The sequence below is a fragment of the Oryzias latipes genome, chromosome 12 (genome assembly GCF_002234675.1).
Source record: "Oryzias latipes chromosome 12, ASM223467v1".
In the NCBI taxonomy this organism is placed as follows: Eukaryota; Metazoa; Chordata; class Actinopteri; order Beloniformes; family Adrianichthyidae; genus Oryzias; species Oryzias latipes.
In genome coordinates, this window is record NC_019870.2 from 8,573,734 (window position 1) to 8,588,107 (window position 14,374).

The 14,374-nt window shown below is 40.1% G+C and overlaps 1 protein-coding gene and 1 long non-coding RNA gene across 4 annotated transcripts in view; one reads left to right on the top strand and one right to left on the bottom strand.

Annotated features, from left to right (window-relative positions):
* Positions 1–14,374, bottom strand: part of LOC105355203 (mucin-5AC) — a 62,561-nt gene that overhangs the window by 46,111 nt on the left and 2,076 nt on the right. The window contains exon 1 of one of the 3 annotated variants that reach the window (XM_023960794.1): positions 4,232–5,080. The exons of 1 other annotated variant lie outside the window; for it this stretch is intronic. The gene's annotated coding sequence lies outside the window, so the exon portion shown is untranslated. Of the gene's footprint in view, positions 1–4,231; positions 5,081–14,374 lie in introns of those variants that run through there. One more of the 3 variants, XM_023960792.1, reaches the window with a different exon arrangement.
* LOC111948315 lies at positions 5,123–11,467 on the top strand. The gene is made up of 2 exons (XR_002874283.1): positions 5,123–5,340; positions 7,609–11,467. It is a non-coding gene; the product is annotated as an uncharacterized LOC111948315 (long non-coding RNA).

Here is a 14,374-nt window from a genome sequence, read left to right on the forward strand (position 1 = left end):
TCCAGGCTGTCAGACGGAAAAGTCAGCATAGTTTATTAAAAAGAAGAAAACAGCTGAAAGTGCTCCAGTGGTGAGGAGTCCAACTAAACAAGCAAAAACCGACAAAAAGCTGCAACTAATGATGAGGATTTGGCAGAGATTGAATGGTGGAGTGAGTAATGACTAAAAGATAATGCTTTGCAGACAGTAACAGAAGTAAGGTGTAAGCATGAAGTGAAAGAGAAGCAAAGATCACATGAAAAAAGTTTCAAAACAAGACAGGTGATGCATGGTCAGATTATCACAAGGGTCTACAATTGTGTGTGAAATAAATATTTTTTACAAACTGGCTCTTTTTGATCGACTGATAAAATAATGTTTCTTCCTTGCATTCTCTTTGAAACAACCTTGTTGTGAACTAGTGCTTCATAAATAAAAAGTAGATCTTGATTTATGAATATGGCTGCCGTACAACAGCTGATGTATGAGCAGATATGGCTAAACTTTTGCCCAAGGACACTTAGTCGTGAAACCAAGGCGCAGAACGTAACTGAGCTGCAAATAATTTGTCTAACGAGTGGACTACAGTAACAGGTGGAGATGGAAGCCAAGAACGGAGACACCTCAGCCCTGAGAGCTGCCTCAATTTCCACAAGAAGTCAGACAAATAGCCACGCACGCAAGGCTGAGAGAGCAACTGCATTGCAACAACAGGAGCCTGAAGTGGCAGCACGGCAGAAAATGGCTGGTTTGGAGTTGATTGAAGAGAAGGAAAACCGTGGTTAAAATAGATCAGATCCAGGTCGCAACAGCTTTTTCAGCCTTTCTCTTGTGTTTGGCATCAAGCCTCATACGACACTCCCCTTTCTGCTTTAATCACATCCACATCAAGTGTTTGATCAACCAAGCACGACGGAAAAGACAAAAGTTCAACTAAGGTGACGACATGTGAATACAAGCTGCAGAAAACTCCATATTTGGAGCTGCAGGACCATTTTAAAGCCGTCTCACAGTTGTTTGTGACAACACGTGTTACTTTTTGTGATATACGGACTAGCATTATCACATTTAATAATATACTTTAATTATTAGGGATTGCTGACAAATTTCTTAATATCACCAGAGAGAGAGAAAAAACAAATTAGAATTTAAATGGTTTGGGAGCCAAAACGTTTAACAACCAGGTCAACTTATTTTCACTTGTCAATATATATTAATATGACCTAAAACTGCACCCTCTTCTTCAGTTTTCTACACGGTACATTGGAAACAATCAATATGGCAATACATGCCGTAAAAGAAACAAACAAACATCAAACTGTTACGGGAATCAGCATGACCCAAATGCAGGAACAAAGAGGCGAACTGGAGTGAGGAGAATTATTTAATTTAACAAAAGGCAAGACTCCGAGTGGGAAGAAAACTCCAAACATAACAACACAGGCCCTTAGCAAAGTCAAGAAGGTAGAAGAACCAAACAGAAAACCACACTGTGACACAGTTCACAGAAACAGGGGGCTTAAAAAGAACACAACAAAGTAAAAAAAAAAAACTTTAGGCAGCTGTGTGCCACTCCTGGTACAGACAGGTGAAGGGGCGGAGCCCCCCAGGAGCCACAGCCAACCTGCACAAAACACTGACTGAGAACAAAGCAAAAGTAATCTGTGTCACAAACCAGTAGTTAACTGTTATTTGAAACTACTTATTTGGCAAGTCTGACAGAAGTCAGAACATGACAACTATAGCCCTGAAGTTTTAAGTCAAATGAAGTCAAATGTTACTATAACAAGTGTGCTCTCATTTGTGTGCAGTACACTTTAAATAGTGCAATAAAATTATGGGTAGTGATAGAAAATTTAACCAATCTTATCAAAAATAAAAATTACCTTAAAAACAAATTAAGTTTGAAAACCAGACTAATTTTGTTTTGTTTTTTAACCTTTGTAAAGTCAGGTTGATGACGGGGAAAGTCAGCAAATGGGAGCTGACTTTGTGATACAACAAGCCACCTACTGACCTGACCTGTTATTTTCTTTTTTAAATGTACTTCAAACCGGAAGTCAAAATGTTTCTCCTTTATACAATTGAAAAATGTAACATCATGGATTGAAAATGATTATTTAGACCTAGAATTTAGGTCCTAGATCATTTATTATTCAGATGAAAAATGTTACATTGTTTGTCAGAAAATGATTATGATGTCATTTGAAACCATTATTTTTTTTAACAAAACAAGTCTAATATAATAGTCAATATTTCTGAAGAGGTTTATACTTTTTTAGATTCTTTTTGCCAAATAAAAAAAGCACAGTCAAGTATTTCAACAATTGTGCATCATGGTGCAAACTCTGTAATCTCGTCATCATGCAAAGGGTCATCTTAAGTGTTCTTTAGCTGGTGAGCAGCATTTATTTTCTACAGTTACTACTGTTACTACTTCTACTGTTTATAGATTAGAACCAAATAGGTTGTTTCTTCTACACTTTTTATTTGGAGGGATATTTTGCCAATTTTGAATATAAAAAAAGGAAAACTATTATGTATATAAAGTGTTCGCATTTTGCCACTGCTTCTCCCAAAATATTCCTCACGAAAGTGTGCTGAGCTTTGTATTTTTGCTAGCATACTCATGTTTTTAAATCTCACATGAGCCTTTTTCTTTTTATGATATCTGATAACACACTGTGCAGAACTGCAGACTTTCATATTAGCATGAATGTTGCTGTGAGTCGACAGTCATGAGTTATTAGAATTTCTATTACTAAAAAAAAGATTGCAGCCACCTTATTTGTTCTGATTTCTCCTCAAGAATACCTTATCATTTTTTGGAGTGTAAGAGCCAGAAATGATTTGCTCCATCTCGACCAAAGTCCTCTGCCCAGTATGAAATCCTAATTTGTGGGCGCATGGATTGTGATTGTAAAATTTAAGGAACTCTGAACCAATATGAGGATGCCTTAAAGAGACTGAGTTTAGATTTTGTCTTGTCTTGCTGGCCTGTCAGTTTATTTGCATTTGATTTTGTCTCCTCCACTCACCCCCGCAGGTTTCAGAGAGGTAATATGTTCAGGTCTCTGTGTGAAATGTCAGCTACAGAACAAAACAGGTGGTCAGACTGACATGCCCACTGCACAACACTGCTGCATGAACAGCCGCTCCTTGGAGGTTACACTCTCTCTGCTGGACTGTCATGCAGAAATACTCCTCACTATCTCAACACTGCATCACAGAAGTTTCCGTCTGAACCATGAAAACTCTCGGACTCTCCAACTAAGAACGTGGATATAATTAGGAGTGTGCAAAATGAGGTTTTAGCTGCAGTTGTGAGAAAATAAATTGGAAACAAAGACCAGATTTTCTTGCAGAGTCAGCAAAGCCTGCTGACTATGGAGATAGCTGACTGCTAAAAAGATGCAAAAATTAATCAATCGGAGCTTCATTCTATTGTACTGTTCATGCACGCTTAATGTGGTGCAAAATGTGTCACCAGTGCAAGAAACTGCAAAAGGATTTTCTTGCAACTTTAGGTTGGATTTTTGGACACAAACGCAGAGTAAAGGAAAAGTAGAAAAAAAAATGAGTGGTGCAAATGTTCAGCGTGCATGAGAAAATGCACGTGCAGCTACATTTGGAGAGATCCACAATTATAATAAAACGTGATCAGAAGGTAAAGCGGTTGAAGCGCATTCATGATTTTTCTGGAAAGCACAACATCAATTGAAATAGAACTCCCTCTGCCAGTTTGACCTCAAACTTTCTGTATATACCCCCTGCTTAACACCCCTTCCCAAAAACACACAAACCATGACAAACTCAAACGTGAGTTACCCTGCGGACAATTTAAGCTCTTTACACTTTAAAGAAGCTCATAAAGCTGCATGTTTTAACAAAAGAACTCCCACACCTGCAGTGAAGCCAATCCCAATACCCAAACACACTTTTCCACCAGATTTTTACACACTCAGCTCAGCAAGGGACCATTGTGAGAGCATGCACACACCCCCATTGTCAGTATAAATAAGTCCACACACTCACCTGCCAAATGCATCAACAAAATGCAAGCATGCACGTGCAGGCACGTATGCAAAGTGTACACGGATGCAATTACATAAGTGAACATGAAGCACAGCACTTTTAATGTGCAGAATAAAAGCACTTCTGTCCTCGACTCTGTCATTTTTTACTTCTCTATCTCTATGGTGATGCTGCTGCGAAGATCTTCTATCAGGACACAGAACTGAGTCACACGTACCACATCGTTCTCTTCTTATTGCCCTCTGTCTTGTCTCCTTCTCCCACAAGTGCTCACTCCTCTTCTCTGCTCCTCTTCTCTGCTATTACTTCACGTTGCTTCCTCCCATTCTTCCATCCCTCATGTTTGCTTTTTATCCCCCACCTCTCCTCTCTGTGTCACTGCCGCTCGGTGAGCCTCACATCGTTTCCTCTCCAGAGCCCATCTGCTCCTCTCCCGCTCAACTCTTTTTCTTTTTTTTCCCCCCTCTGGTTGGTGTTTTCCTCTATCTTGCCCTCCTCTCCTCCTGTGGATTTATGCCTTTCACGTGGGAACCTCTCTTTTTTGCCATCTCCACGCTCCGCTGTGCCTACCTAGTTGTCTGTGCGGTTGTGCTGTGAGTGGAAGTAGAAGGACAGGAGAGGGAGCACGAAGACAAGAGTGAGCAAACAGACAGTTATCCTCTCAGATGCTCCTTTCAGCTCTCCCTGCCTTGTTCCCTTTTCCTCTCTCCCGCTTTTTCTCCGCATCTCTCCGTCATGACCTCCTCTCCCCGTTGCCATGCAAGCCGCTGTATCCTTGTAAGCAAAAAAAAAGAAAAAAGAGGGAGGGGGTGAAGGAGTGCTGGAGTATAGGAAGCAGAGAGGGGGAGCTATACTAGTCTTTCTAATTAAAAAGCAGAGTATGTACAGCTGCAGAGAGCAAGGAGGAGGAAGGAGGAGAACTAAATTATCCAGTGGGCGTAACCGAAGGACAGAGGCAGTCAGTGGGAGGTGGAAACAAGGGGCTGGTTAGAGGAGACTCTGACAGAGGGAGACCACTAGTCTGAGGTGGGGGAACAGGGAAAAGCTGAAGGGAGACCAAGGTCAGCTGGAGAGGAATGCAGAAAGGTCAGGCTGAGCGCGTGGGGGGGGGGGGGGGGGGGGGGGGGGGCAGAGAAGGAGAAAAGAGGAGATGTGAACAGACAGGTAGAATTATTCTACAGATATCTCCCATATGAGCGGGGGCAGAGCCGTGACCAGCAGGATAATAGAGACACATGGACAAAAGACCTCTGAAGCAGAGGCAGATTCACGGCCATCGAAGGTTAAGCCGCTCCACTGTTTTCAGGCCTCTCCGGATTAACATCCGTAAGTGTCGTGCATGCAAATGATTCAAAAGAAAAACACACTTAAAACCCACCATACATTTCAAGTTGGTTTCTCATCGGTCAGAGGTCATGTGTGCTGGGAAATCCAACTCTTTTTGGGGTTTTTTTCATGATAAAACTGTATCTGCCACATCCTTACTGTACTGTTTTTCACCTGAGGCTACAGCAGGTACTGGAAACTACTTTACACAGCAGTGACTGAGGGGTGAAGTCTGCACACATGCCTCCAGGGCTGAGACATCTCAGCCCATTCTAACTGCTCTGATCACCTCTTTTGTCCCATCTCCCAACTCTCCATCAAAACGACTCAGTTATATTTATACACATATATTTCTCAGACTTTCGTTTAAGTCCATTAAGAGCCAATTTTTGGGAAATTAAAGGATTTCAAACATCATTTCATTGAGGGGGTGCAATTAAAGTATTTCGGCAGGATTTTAGCTGAGCTAAATTTGCAGGTCATCAAGTGTAAAAGTGAGGATTTATTTAACAGTGTGACAGATTTAGATTTTTAGTGATTATTCTTGCACATTGCATGCCCTTCGCTAATTTCCGCTCACTTTGGAGGATCTTCCACACAAAGGTTGAAGCTGTCAGTCCTCAAAACTATTTCACCCCCCCCCCCCCCACCTGCATTGAATAGAAGACTTTTTTTGCAGACCCCATCATTCTATCCTTAAATTTAAAGCCAACCCAAAGTTACCAAATTTTGCAGTTCCTTAAATGACCACTAGATTGGATGCTGGATTAAGAAGAGAGCAGCTTCCCATAAACTCTGCTTTAAAATGTCACAGCATTTACATTTTGTGACTTTCCAAAACTTTTCGGATCTGTTATTTTAGAGCCTAGAAACATCAACAGAGTTGTATTGCATTAGGATTGTTTGGTCACATCTCTTTCTCTTTCAGAAGATTCTCATCCACAGAACTGGGTATAGAACTCTAATTTATTTAGAAAAGCTTCAATTTCCATGAAAGAGATCAAGAAAACAGGACTTTTTTTAATTTGAAAAAAAGGCACGTTGGCCAATGTATATAATAAAGCTCTACTCACCGACTATCATTTAACACTCTGGGAGGACTGATTTATCACATTTAAATGGAAATCTTTTGGACACTTGTCCATTGTGTCTGGGTCTTTATTTGTCGTAAAACAGTTTTAAATCCTGCTCAACCATATGTACAAAACTGCAGTCTGCAAGATGTTGAAAACAATCATCATTTTAATTATTGTCATTTAAGTGAAGTAGGAAGTATAGATTGGTGTTATCTGGGCTAAACAGCAGTTTTTTCCCTTTTGTGATGGTTACCATCTTGGTATCAGGATGTCACCAAACCCCAATTTTACAGCCAAGCAAGGATTTTGATCTCAATATTAAGTCATATAATGAGCTTTAAAAATTCATATCCAATACAAGAGTTTAATAAATCTAACAAATAGGGAGACAAAAAATGATTTTCCAATGTAAAAAGTCACCTAGTGGTTATTTGATAAACTGATCGGCCTCCAAATGCTTTTTATTTTAAGACCTTCCTCCAATGGGAAATCAATTTAACCTTCTGATAAGGTTATGCATATGTGGCCCGTTTTGTTTTAATTTTTAATATAACAGAATTCCCACACCATGTGATGTAAAATGTCGTATTTGTGTTGGTTTGCAACTGTATATGTCAACGATTTTTCCTGCAACTTACACCAGCTGAAACATTTGCACAACATCATGGCCTAAAGGGTCGTCGGTCAAGAAATGAAAAGCCTGCAGCTCAGTGCATCACATTTTACACATGTTTTACCTCTTTCTACCCAAGTTCAGTGGCTCCTTTGCTTAAGCCCCCTTTGCCCACTCACTTAATTGATGACCTGCCTGCCTGGGGTACAATTATTGGTTTGACATTCTTTGAGCAGTAGTCAACTCCATTTAGCATCATCTGACTGGATTTCCCAATAAATGTCAATAAAATCATGCACTTCCTGTGTTTGCCTTTGAATCCAGTTAACACTGCCTTTTTGACACTATGAGAAATCAAATCTTCCAAAGACTGCATGACAGGTCTGAATTATTAATGGGCAAAACAAGCAGCAAACTCTTTCTTCATTAAGGTAAACCAGCTAACTAAGGTAAATCAGCGCAGTGCAACTAAAATACATTTTATAGTGAAAATATTAGACTGCTAAGTGTCTTGTCAAATGAAAGATGCAATCCTTGTAAATCTACAACAAAGGACTAAGAGACTTTCATATCTTTCAGATTCTCTCTGTAGTCTCTCCAAATGCTGCAAGAATGGATCAAGCCCCAGGATCTGCACCTCAGCTGGACTGAAGCACAGTGACACATGAGCTTGAAGGGGTGTTCAGGGTCATTTGCAGCTTTTGCTCTGCACGACGGCAGCAACTTTGATGTCGGAGAGGGTTGAAAGACCAGTGATGTTAGAATTAGCACGTCTGTGGCTGTCTGGGACTGTCAGTGCCGTGAAACAGCAGATGGAGTGTTGGAGGATAATTAGAGGAAGACAGACTCCGTGAGTCCTGAAAACATGTTGAGTAGCCTGCTGGCTAAAAAGAGGCCTTTGAGTTAACAGACAGCAAAGAGGGGTTTGCCGGCTGCATTGTAAGAGGTTTCCCATCAAATTTTAATAGCATTTGAAGCTCCCTTTAGTGTTCTCTGCTCGGTTCTGGATTTCACTGGAGTTGGTTCACGGTCAGGTTATTATAAATGACCTATAAAGAGTTTTAAGCTGCAGACAGCATAGCTATGTGGACACCCTGAAAGTAAAATCAAGCAGGAATTATCTAGCTCAAGGGTTATTTGTAGCTGATGCTAGGAACCTTTCAATTCCTATAGGTATGGCATGGTAGCAAAAGTTGACAGCAGACGACACACTGTGCTGGATTTAGGCATTTTGGACTCGTGGGCCACAAAGGGTTCTAAAATTCGATAGAAGGGTCAGACCAGGAGCAGAGTGTTTTGATAATCCACCTTGTAAGAGAAGGAAATAAGGGCCTAATGGTAATTTTATTTGCAGTGCACCATTTATGGTGAGACTCCAGAATTACAGGGAAAATTAACATTAACAAGGATTATCAATATATCAATGGTGGGTTGATTAGGTTGTTTAACATGGAAGTAGTTTGGTGGGCTGTTTTTGTTGTTTTTTTAATCTAATTTTAAACTTCTTTTATCTTTCTTTTATTGTGAAGCACGTAGGTACCCTGAATGAGTTGTAAAGTGCAGAGGAATAAAATGCCATTCATTTATCTATTCATTCATTCATAATCCTTTTAATAAAACAACACTACTTATGAAATTGAAAATAACCAAACAACTCTCTCTGTGATCTTCAAAGAAAAAAGTCAGAAAATTAACACCAATGGGCTACACTTCAAAAATATAACCAAGACAGGTTGTCTTCTCTGTCATAGTCCCATTGAGACTTTGGAGGGCTGCAGCTCCTCACACATCTCACATTTTGTGCTAAACTTCATGAATAAAACTGAGCATCTGCACTGTGTCCTGCACAACTGGGAAGTCAAATTATTTTGTCTCCTGCTGCATCTGGGCAGAAATATGCATTATTTCATCAGTCCCTCGTTTTTTGACGGAGTTACGTTAAAAAATTAACCTGTGATTGATAAAATCCGCGAACTCCTCACTACACACTTCCTACACTTTTCTCAGACAGACTTGAACATTTTCACACTTTTTTCTCTTGTTTAAACTCTCAAAGTTCAGACCTTCTTAAGAGTTAAGTGCAGGATAACAGAATGAAAACAAAGATCTGATCACAATCAAAGATTTGGACAGCTGCATCTGACTGTACATGAGACACGGCACGGAGGAGATTGATTGACAGGGTCTCCAGCCAGAAACAGAAATTAAATCTCATGTTCTATGCAGGTCTCAATTGTATGAAACAGATTGAAAGAAAAACAATAAAACATGAATCTCTGATATTGTTTAGCTGGCATAACCAAACGTGGCGGCAGGCCGGGGGCCATAGTTTGTCCGCCCCTTTCATAGGTCATGTAGCTCTGCTTTTTTTTTTCCATTTATACTAATTATTTCCCCTTAGCAGGGTCCACATTGTTTTCACAATTCTTCTTTCTTACTGCACATTTGAGCCCCTGCCACATACCAAAATCATTTATGGGGCTCAAAAGAAATATCTCAAAATCTATGAACAAAACCAAAGCACAGGTGTCGGCCATATCTAAAGGAAGTTTTAAAATTACTGTAATATGGCATCTAATTAGAAAAGCAGCTATACGGCAAATCAAGTTTCATGTTAGGTTTTTTCCACAAAGCTCCTCAATTAAGCGAGGAAATTAATAAATAAACCTCAGACGCCATGTTGAAGTCTGCTTAAAATGTTTGGATACAAGAAATGATTCTTCAATCCTTCACAGCCAAAACAGATACGTCTTGAGCATCTTGATCCATCCAATAAGTCTTGGTGTTAGCTTTTCTTTTTTTTTGTTCTGTCCAAAAACTGAGCGAACAGATGAGAGCTGAAGGCCTTTTGTGTTGGACAGGTTTAAGTATTATAGAAAGAGGTTATGTATTTTCAGGTAACCAGGGTGTAAATTTGTATAAACCCCCTTTTGTTTTTCAATTATTTTTCATTAGACCAGCCAGACAAGGAGAGAGGGGCAGACCCCCGGACCAGGAGCACCCCCAACGACGGGACCCACGGGCGAGGGAGGACCGCCCACCCACCCAGCCAGATGCAAAGGGGGCCCCCCTACATGGGGCCCTCCGGCACCAGGAGGCATAGGCGAGCCAGCGTCAGGACCCCTAGGCCACAGGACAGGGGACAGGGGGGTCCTGTGGCCTGTACCCGGCAGCAGCCATTTGGCCACCGGGTGCCGGACACCAAGACAAAGCCAGGAGCCGCCCACTACCCAGCCGGATCCTCGTCTCAGCAGGCCAGCCCCGGCGCCCAACCCAAGCAGCCCAAAGATCACGACGCAACCACAACTCCACCCCTACCTCCCCACACTACACTACCCTACACACATTTTTCTGGTTGCCCCCTGCCCCCCCATCGCCTACGAACCCCCTGTACCGCACGCATGGCCACCGCTTCGGCCAACAGGCGGTGCTAGCTTTTCTAAGCTGCACAACAGACATTTTTAAAATTTCACTGGAAAAAATGCTTTTGCAACCATTTCACTTTGGTCCCGTACTGCCCTCTGTGCCTCCTATAGCTCACCACACTGACGAATTTTCTGACATCAGAGGTTCAGAGTGAACTCTGGAAGAAAAGTGCCAAACTGAAGGGATAAAGTCAGATAAACTGCTCCAAATTAATTTTTGGAAACACTAAGAACTTAGAAACTTGACTTCAAACTTGACGATGTTTCGCACTAATAACTCATACATTTACATTATGCATTAAGTGCTCTATATTTTGTGCCATAAAAACACATGAAATATAAAAATATAGAGAAATATTAATTATTATTCTACATGTTAACTCTGTATGGTTTTGTTCCCCAGACCATTTTACATCACTTTTTTTGCTTTGACATTTAGCTACTGAAAAATTAATAACAACACAATGATGTTTATGATGAGTTTTTAAATTAATAAATCAATTTCCTTCATGGCCCAAGTTTTAACTAAGATGTAATAAATGAGTTTTATTCTTTCTGTTTTGTCTAAAAAACTATTAGTTTTGGTTGTTTATTCTTCATTTCTCCTGTCATCATAACTGCTTTACTGACAAATGAATGTTGCAGTGATGGTTGGGAAACATGTGTTTATGATGTATCATAAAAGTATCAAGATTTGTTAAAAAAAATGTATTTTAATAACAGATAAATTTAAATGTTAGAAAGGTTTAATTTAGCCGGCCTATCTCCTTTTTCTTTGGCTTTTTCTTATCAAGATAAACAACTGGACTTTATCAAATGATCTAAATATTCCCTGCATGTTTTTAATCACATTTTAGGCTGCTGAAGACACCTCAGATTCAGGGCGCTGATAACACTTACCAGTTTTGTGTTGTATGTTTTTTTTGGCTGGCAACAACAACAAACACAAAAAAACCAAAAAAAAAAGGGGGAAGCGGGGGGCTAGTACACCGATATTACAATATAAACCCAGATCAAGTCATCAATCACAGCCTAATACGAGGTTGCAGGCTGGAAGGACGTGTCTAATGGTGAGATCTTACCGTGGCCATTACCTGAAAGGATTTTATTATTTTGCTATCCCAGTCTCAAGCGTGATGGATGAGCGAGACCAGCCAGTCATTTGCCAGGCCTAAGTACAACTGGCATCTCTTTGATCTGAGTCGTGCCCTGGACACTGTCAGAGATCTTAAGTTGCTTTGATGGATGAGGGAACTTCTCCTGCTTTATTTCTGGGCTAAATAATGACTTTTTTGTGTGTCTCTCCTTTTGTCTCCAAACAGGGCTAGAGGTCAGAAGAGAAATGCCGCTTGGCACCGTAATAAATGAGAGGACAGATGCCCTATGAAAACAGAGGGGTCTGTAGCTGCTGGGGTATACAGGGCACCTTACTTCACACTGCTTTTTTTCAGTGTTTGGCATTGTTGCGTAACCTCCGGGAAAGATTTTGAAAGGTACTTTAAATCAACTCTACTTCAATCAGTTTAGACGTTTTACTTTTAAAGCTTGTGAGTGGTACTGCCTCCGGATATAATGCCTTTTAATAGCTTTTTTCCACCAGGTGGTGATGTTGTTCATAAAGTGTTGCATTGCGCAATGTTGCATTACACTTTTCAAATGGCTCAGGAAGGAAGGGGGGGGGGGGGAGCAATTTGCCTTTAAATTCTGTTTACTTGTTTGACCCGTGCAGTCCATGGGTTCAGCCTGAAGGCTTGTGTGTTTAGTGAACTGATAATTATTAAAAACTCTCAGAGTAAATGGGTTAACACACTGATGATAATGAGAAATGTTGGGAGTAAAAAGACAGCATGTGTGTAGCAGCATGAGTGAATCTAGAGCCGGCACCCTGCAGATGTCAAGCCTGAAAAAGAAATGTCACAGAAGCAGAATAAGAATCGACCAGAGGCCTGACTTGATGCATATGCACAAAAGAAAGGGAAAAAAAAAACGATCTTGAGTTAACACACCAAAGTTAGTACAATAGGTGCAAAGCTCTAACAAGTTTCAGGCACGTAACACTGATAAAGTGTAGATGAAGCAACCAAACTCGCTTTGGTCCACTTCATTTGATTGTTTTTAAGGTGTTCGTCAAAGGGTGTTTCTCAGGCCAGTCCAGCGGGCTGAGGATTTAAAGACATTTGAGAACGTTTTTTATGCGCTTGACACAATCTTAACCATGTCATGTTAAGCACCACTTATGTCACCAGCTTGTGAAAGTGTTTGATTTTTGAACGGACACATGTTGAAAAAGGCCTCCATTATGGGGACGTTCAGCCTGAACCTTACTGTAGAAGCGAGTGGAAATCGTTATTTAAAAAAAAAAAAAATTACACACAGATGGGTGACATTAAAGGGAAAACTGAGTTCTACAGGAAGATCATTTCCTTCAACAGGAAAGGGACAATAAATCATAAGATGAAGAAGTTGGAACTAATTTGCATTGATCCTTACCTTTTAAGGCATGTTTTAAAACTGTCTGTTTTAGACCATGCACAGTAAAGCCACCACAGTTATTTTGCCTGATTTTAAACTAAACTGCTGCCACTTAAAGACATTAAAAAAGGTTAGACAAAAGAATAGACAAACAAATGAGTGAAATCGGCTAAAGGACCCGTCCAGACGCCAGGAAATAGTTTGTTTGCATATAAATGATGACGATGTGGAAATAGGTTAAGGCAAATGAAAAACAAACAACAAAGGCAAAGCCTGGAAATATCAGTGATTTAAATCATTTCTGTATGGTAGAAAAATGTGATAATTTTTCACATTAAACAAGGCCTTTCAGACCCAGGTTAACTGATATTACAGAGTAATATCCAAACGAGTCAAACACAGTTTGTGGCACTTCACTTCTATGTTAGAACACTCAGCTTTGTGCAGGCTTTAGGTTTTCATATTATGCCATATTGTGAAAATAATGAAGCTTTATGTTGGACCTGGCTCTGCAATGGACTGCTGAACCATCCATGTCTGGGCTAGGCTCCAGCATCCCCCTTAACCCTAAATAGATGGATGGATGGATGGATGGATGGATGGTTGGATGGATGGATGAATGGATGCTAGGTCATACTTAAGAGACAACAAAATTATTTTTCTTAATACTTATTTTAAGAAGACAAAGTCTCAAAAATGTAACAGAAATCAATACTTGTAGCTTTTATAGAAACTGGTAAAAGTGTGGCAAAGGTAGGCCAACAAAATGCTTTGACCTCATTCTAATTATAATCCACACTGACAACATAATAAGCATTTTAAAATCATTTTGTTCAGTTAGATGACAAGTTCAAAATTGAATCAAGAGTGGACAAATCACGTATGATGTCCCCCATAGAAAATGCCTTGCTTCCAGTTCCAACCAATTCAGTTGCCATTTTTCAACTACCGGTATATGTCCGTTGCCATGTTGGAACCAGTCGTCCTCAGTAAACCGTGATTGGTCCATCTACTTTTCTATGGCAACCACTCTCCAATCAGGAGTGCGCACATTAAAAGGCCACACGCTATCTACTGCAATGAGGCTCGGGTGAATCTGTCAATCAAATGCTTCGAAAGTTCGCCGCAAGACCACCAACTTTTATTGAGGCATCTAATGGGTCAGTTGATAACTTAAATAACTTACAGTATAGCAAAAATATCATGACAAAAAAAAAATAGCAAGAACATGCTAATAAATGGTAGTAGAGAAAAAAATGGTCATTCTGACGAACATAGTGACTGAGTAATAGCTGTTTATTTTTCATTTATACTTATACTTATTTTATACTGTCATTGGTTGAAACCAGCAAACCTGTGACCCCAAAAGGGATTTGGTGGATTCTTAAGATGAATGAATGTAAAATCGCAGTGTTTACTTTTTTAACTAGTAAATGTTTAAGAAAGTT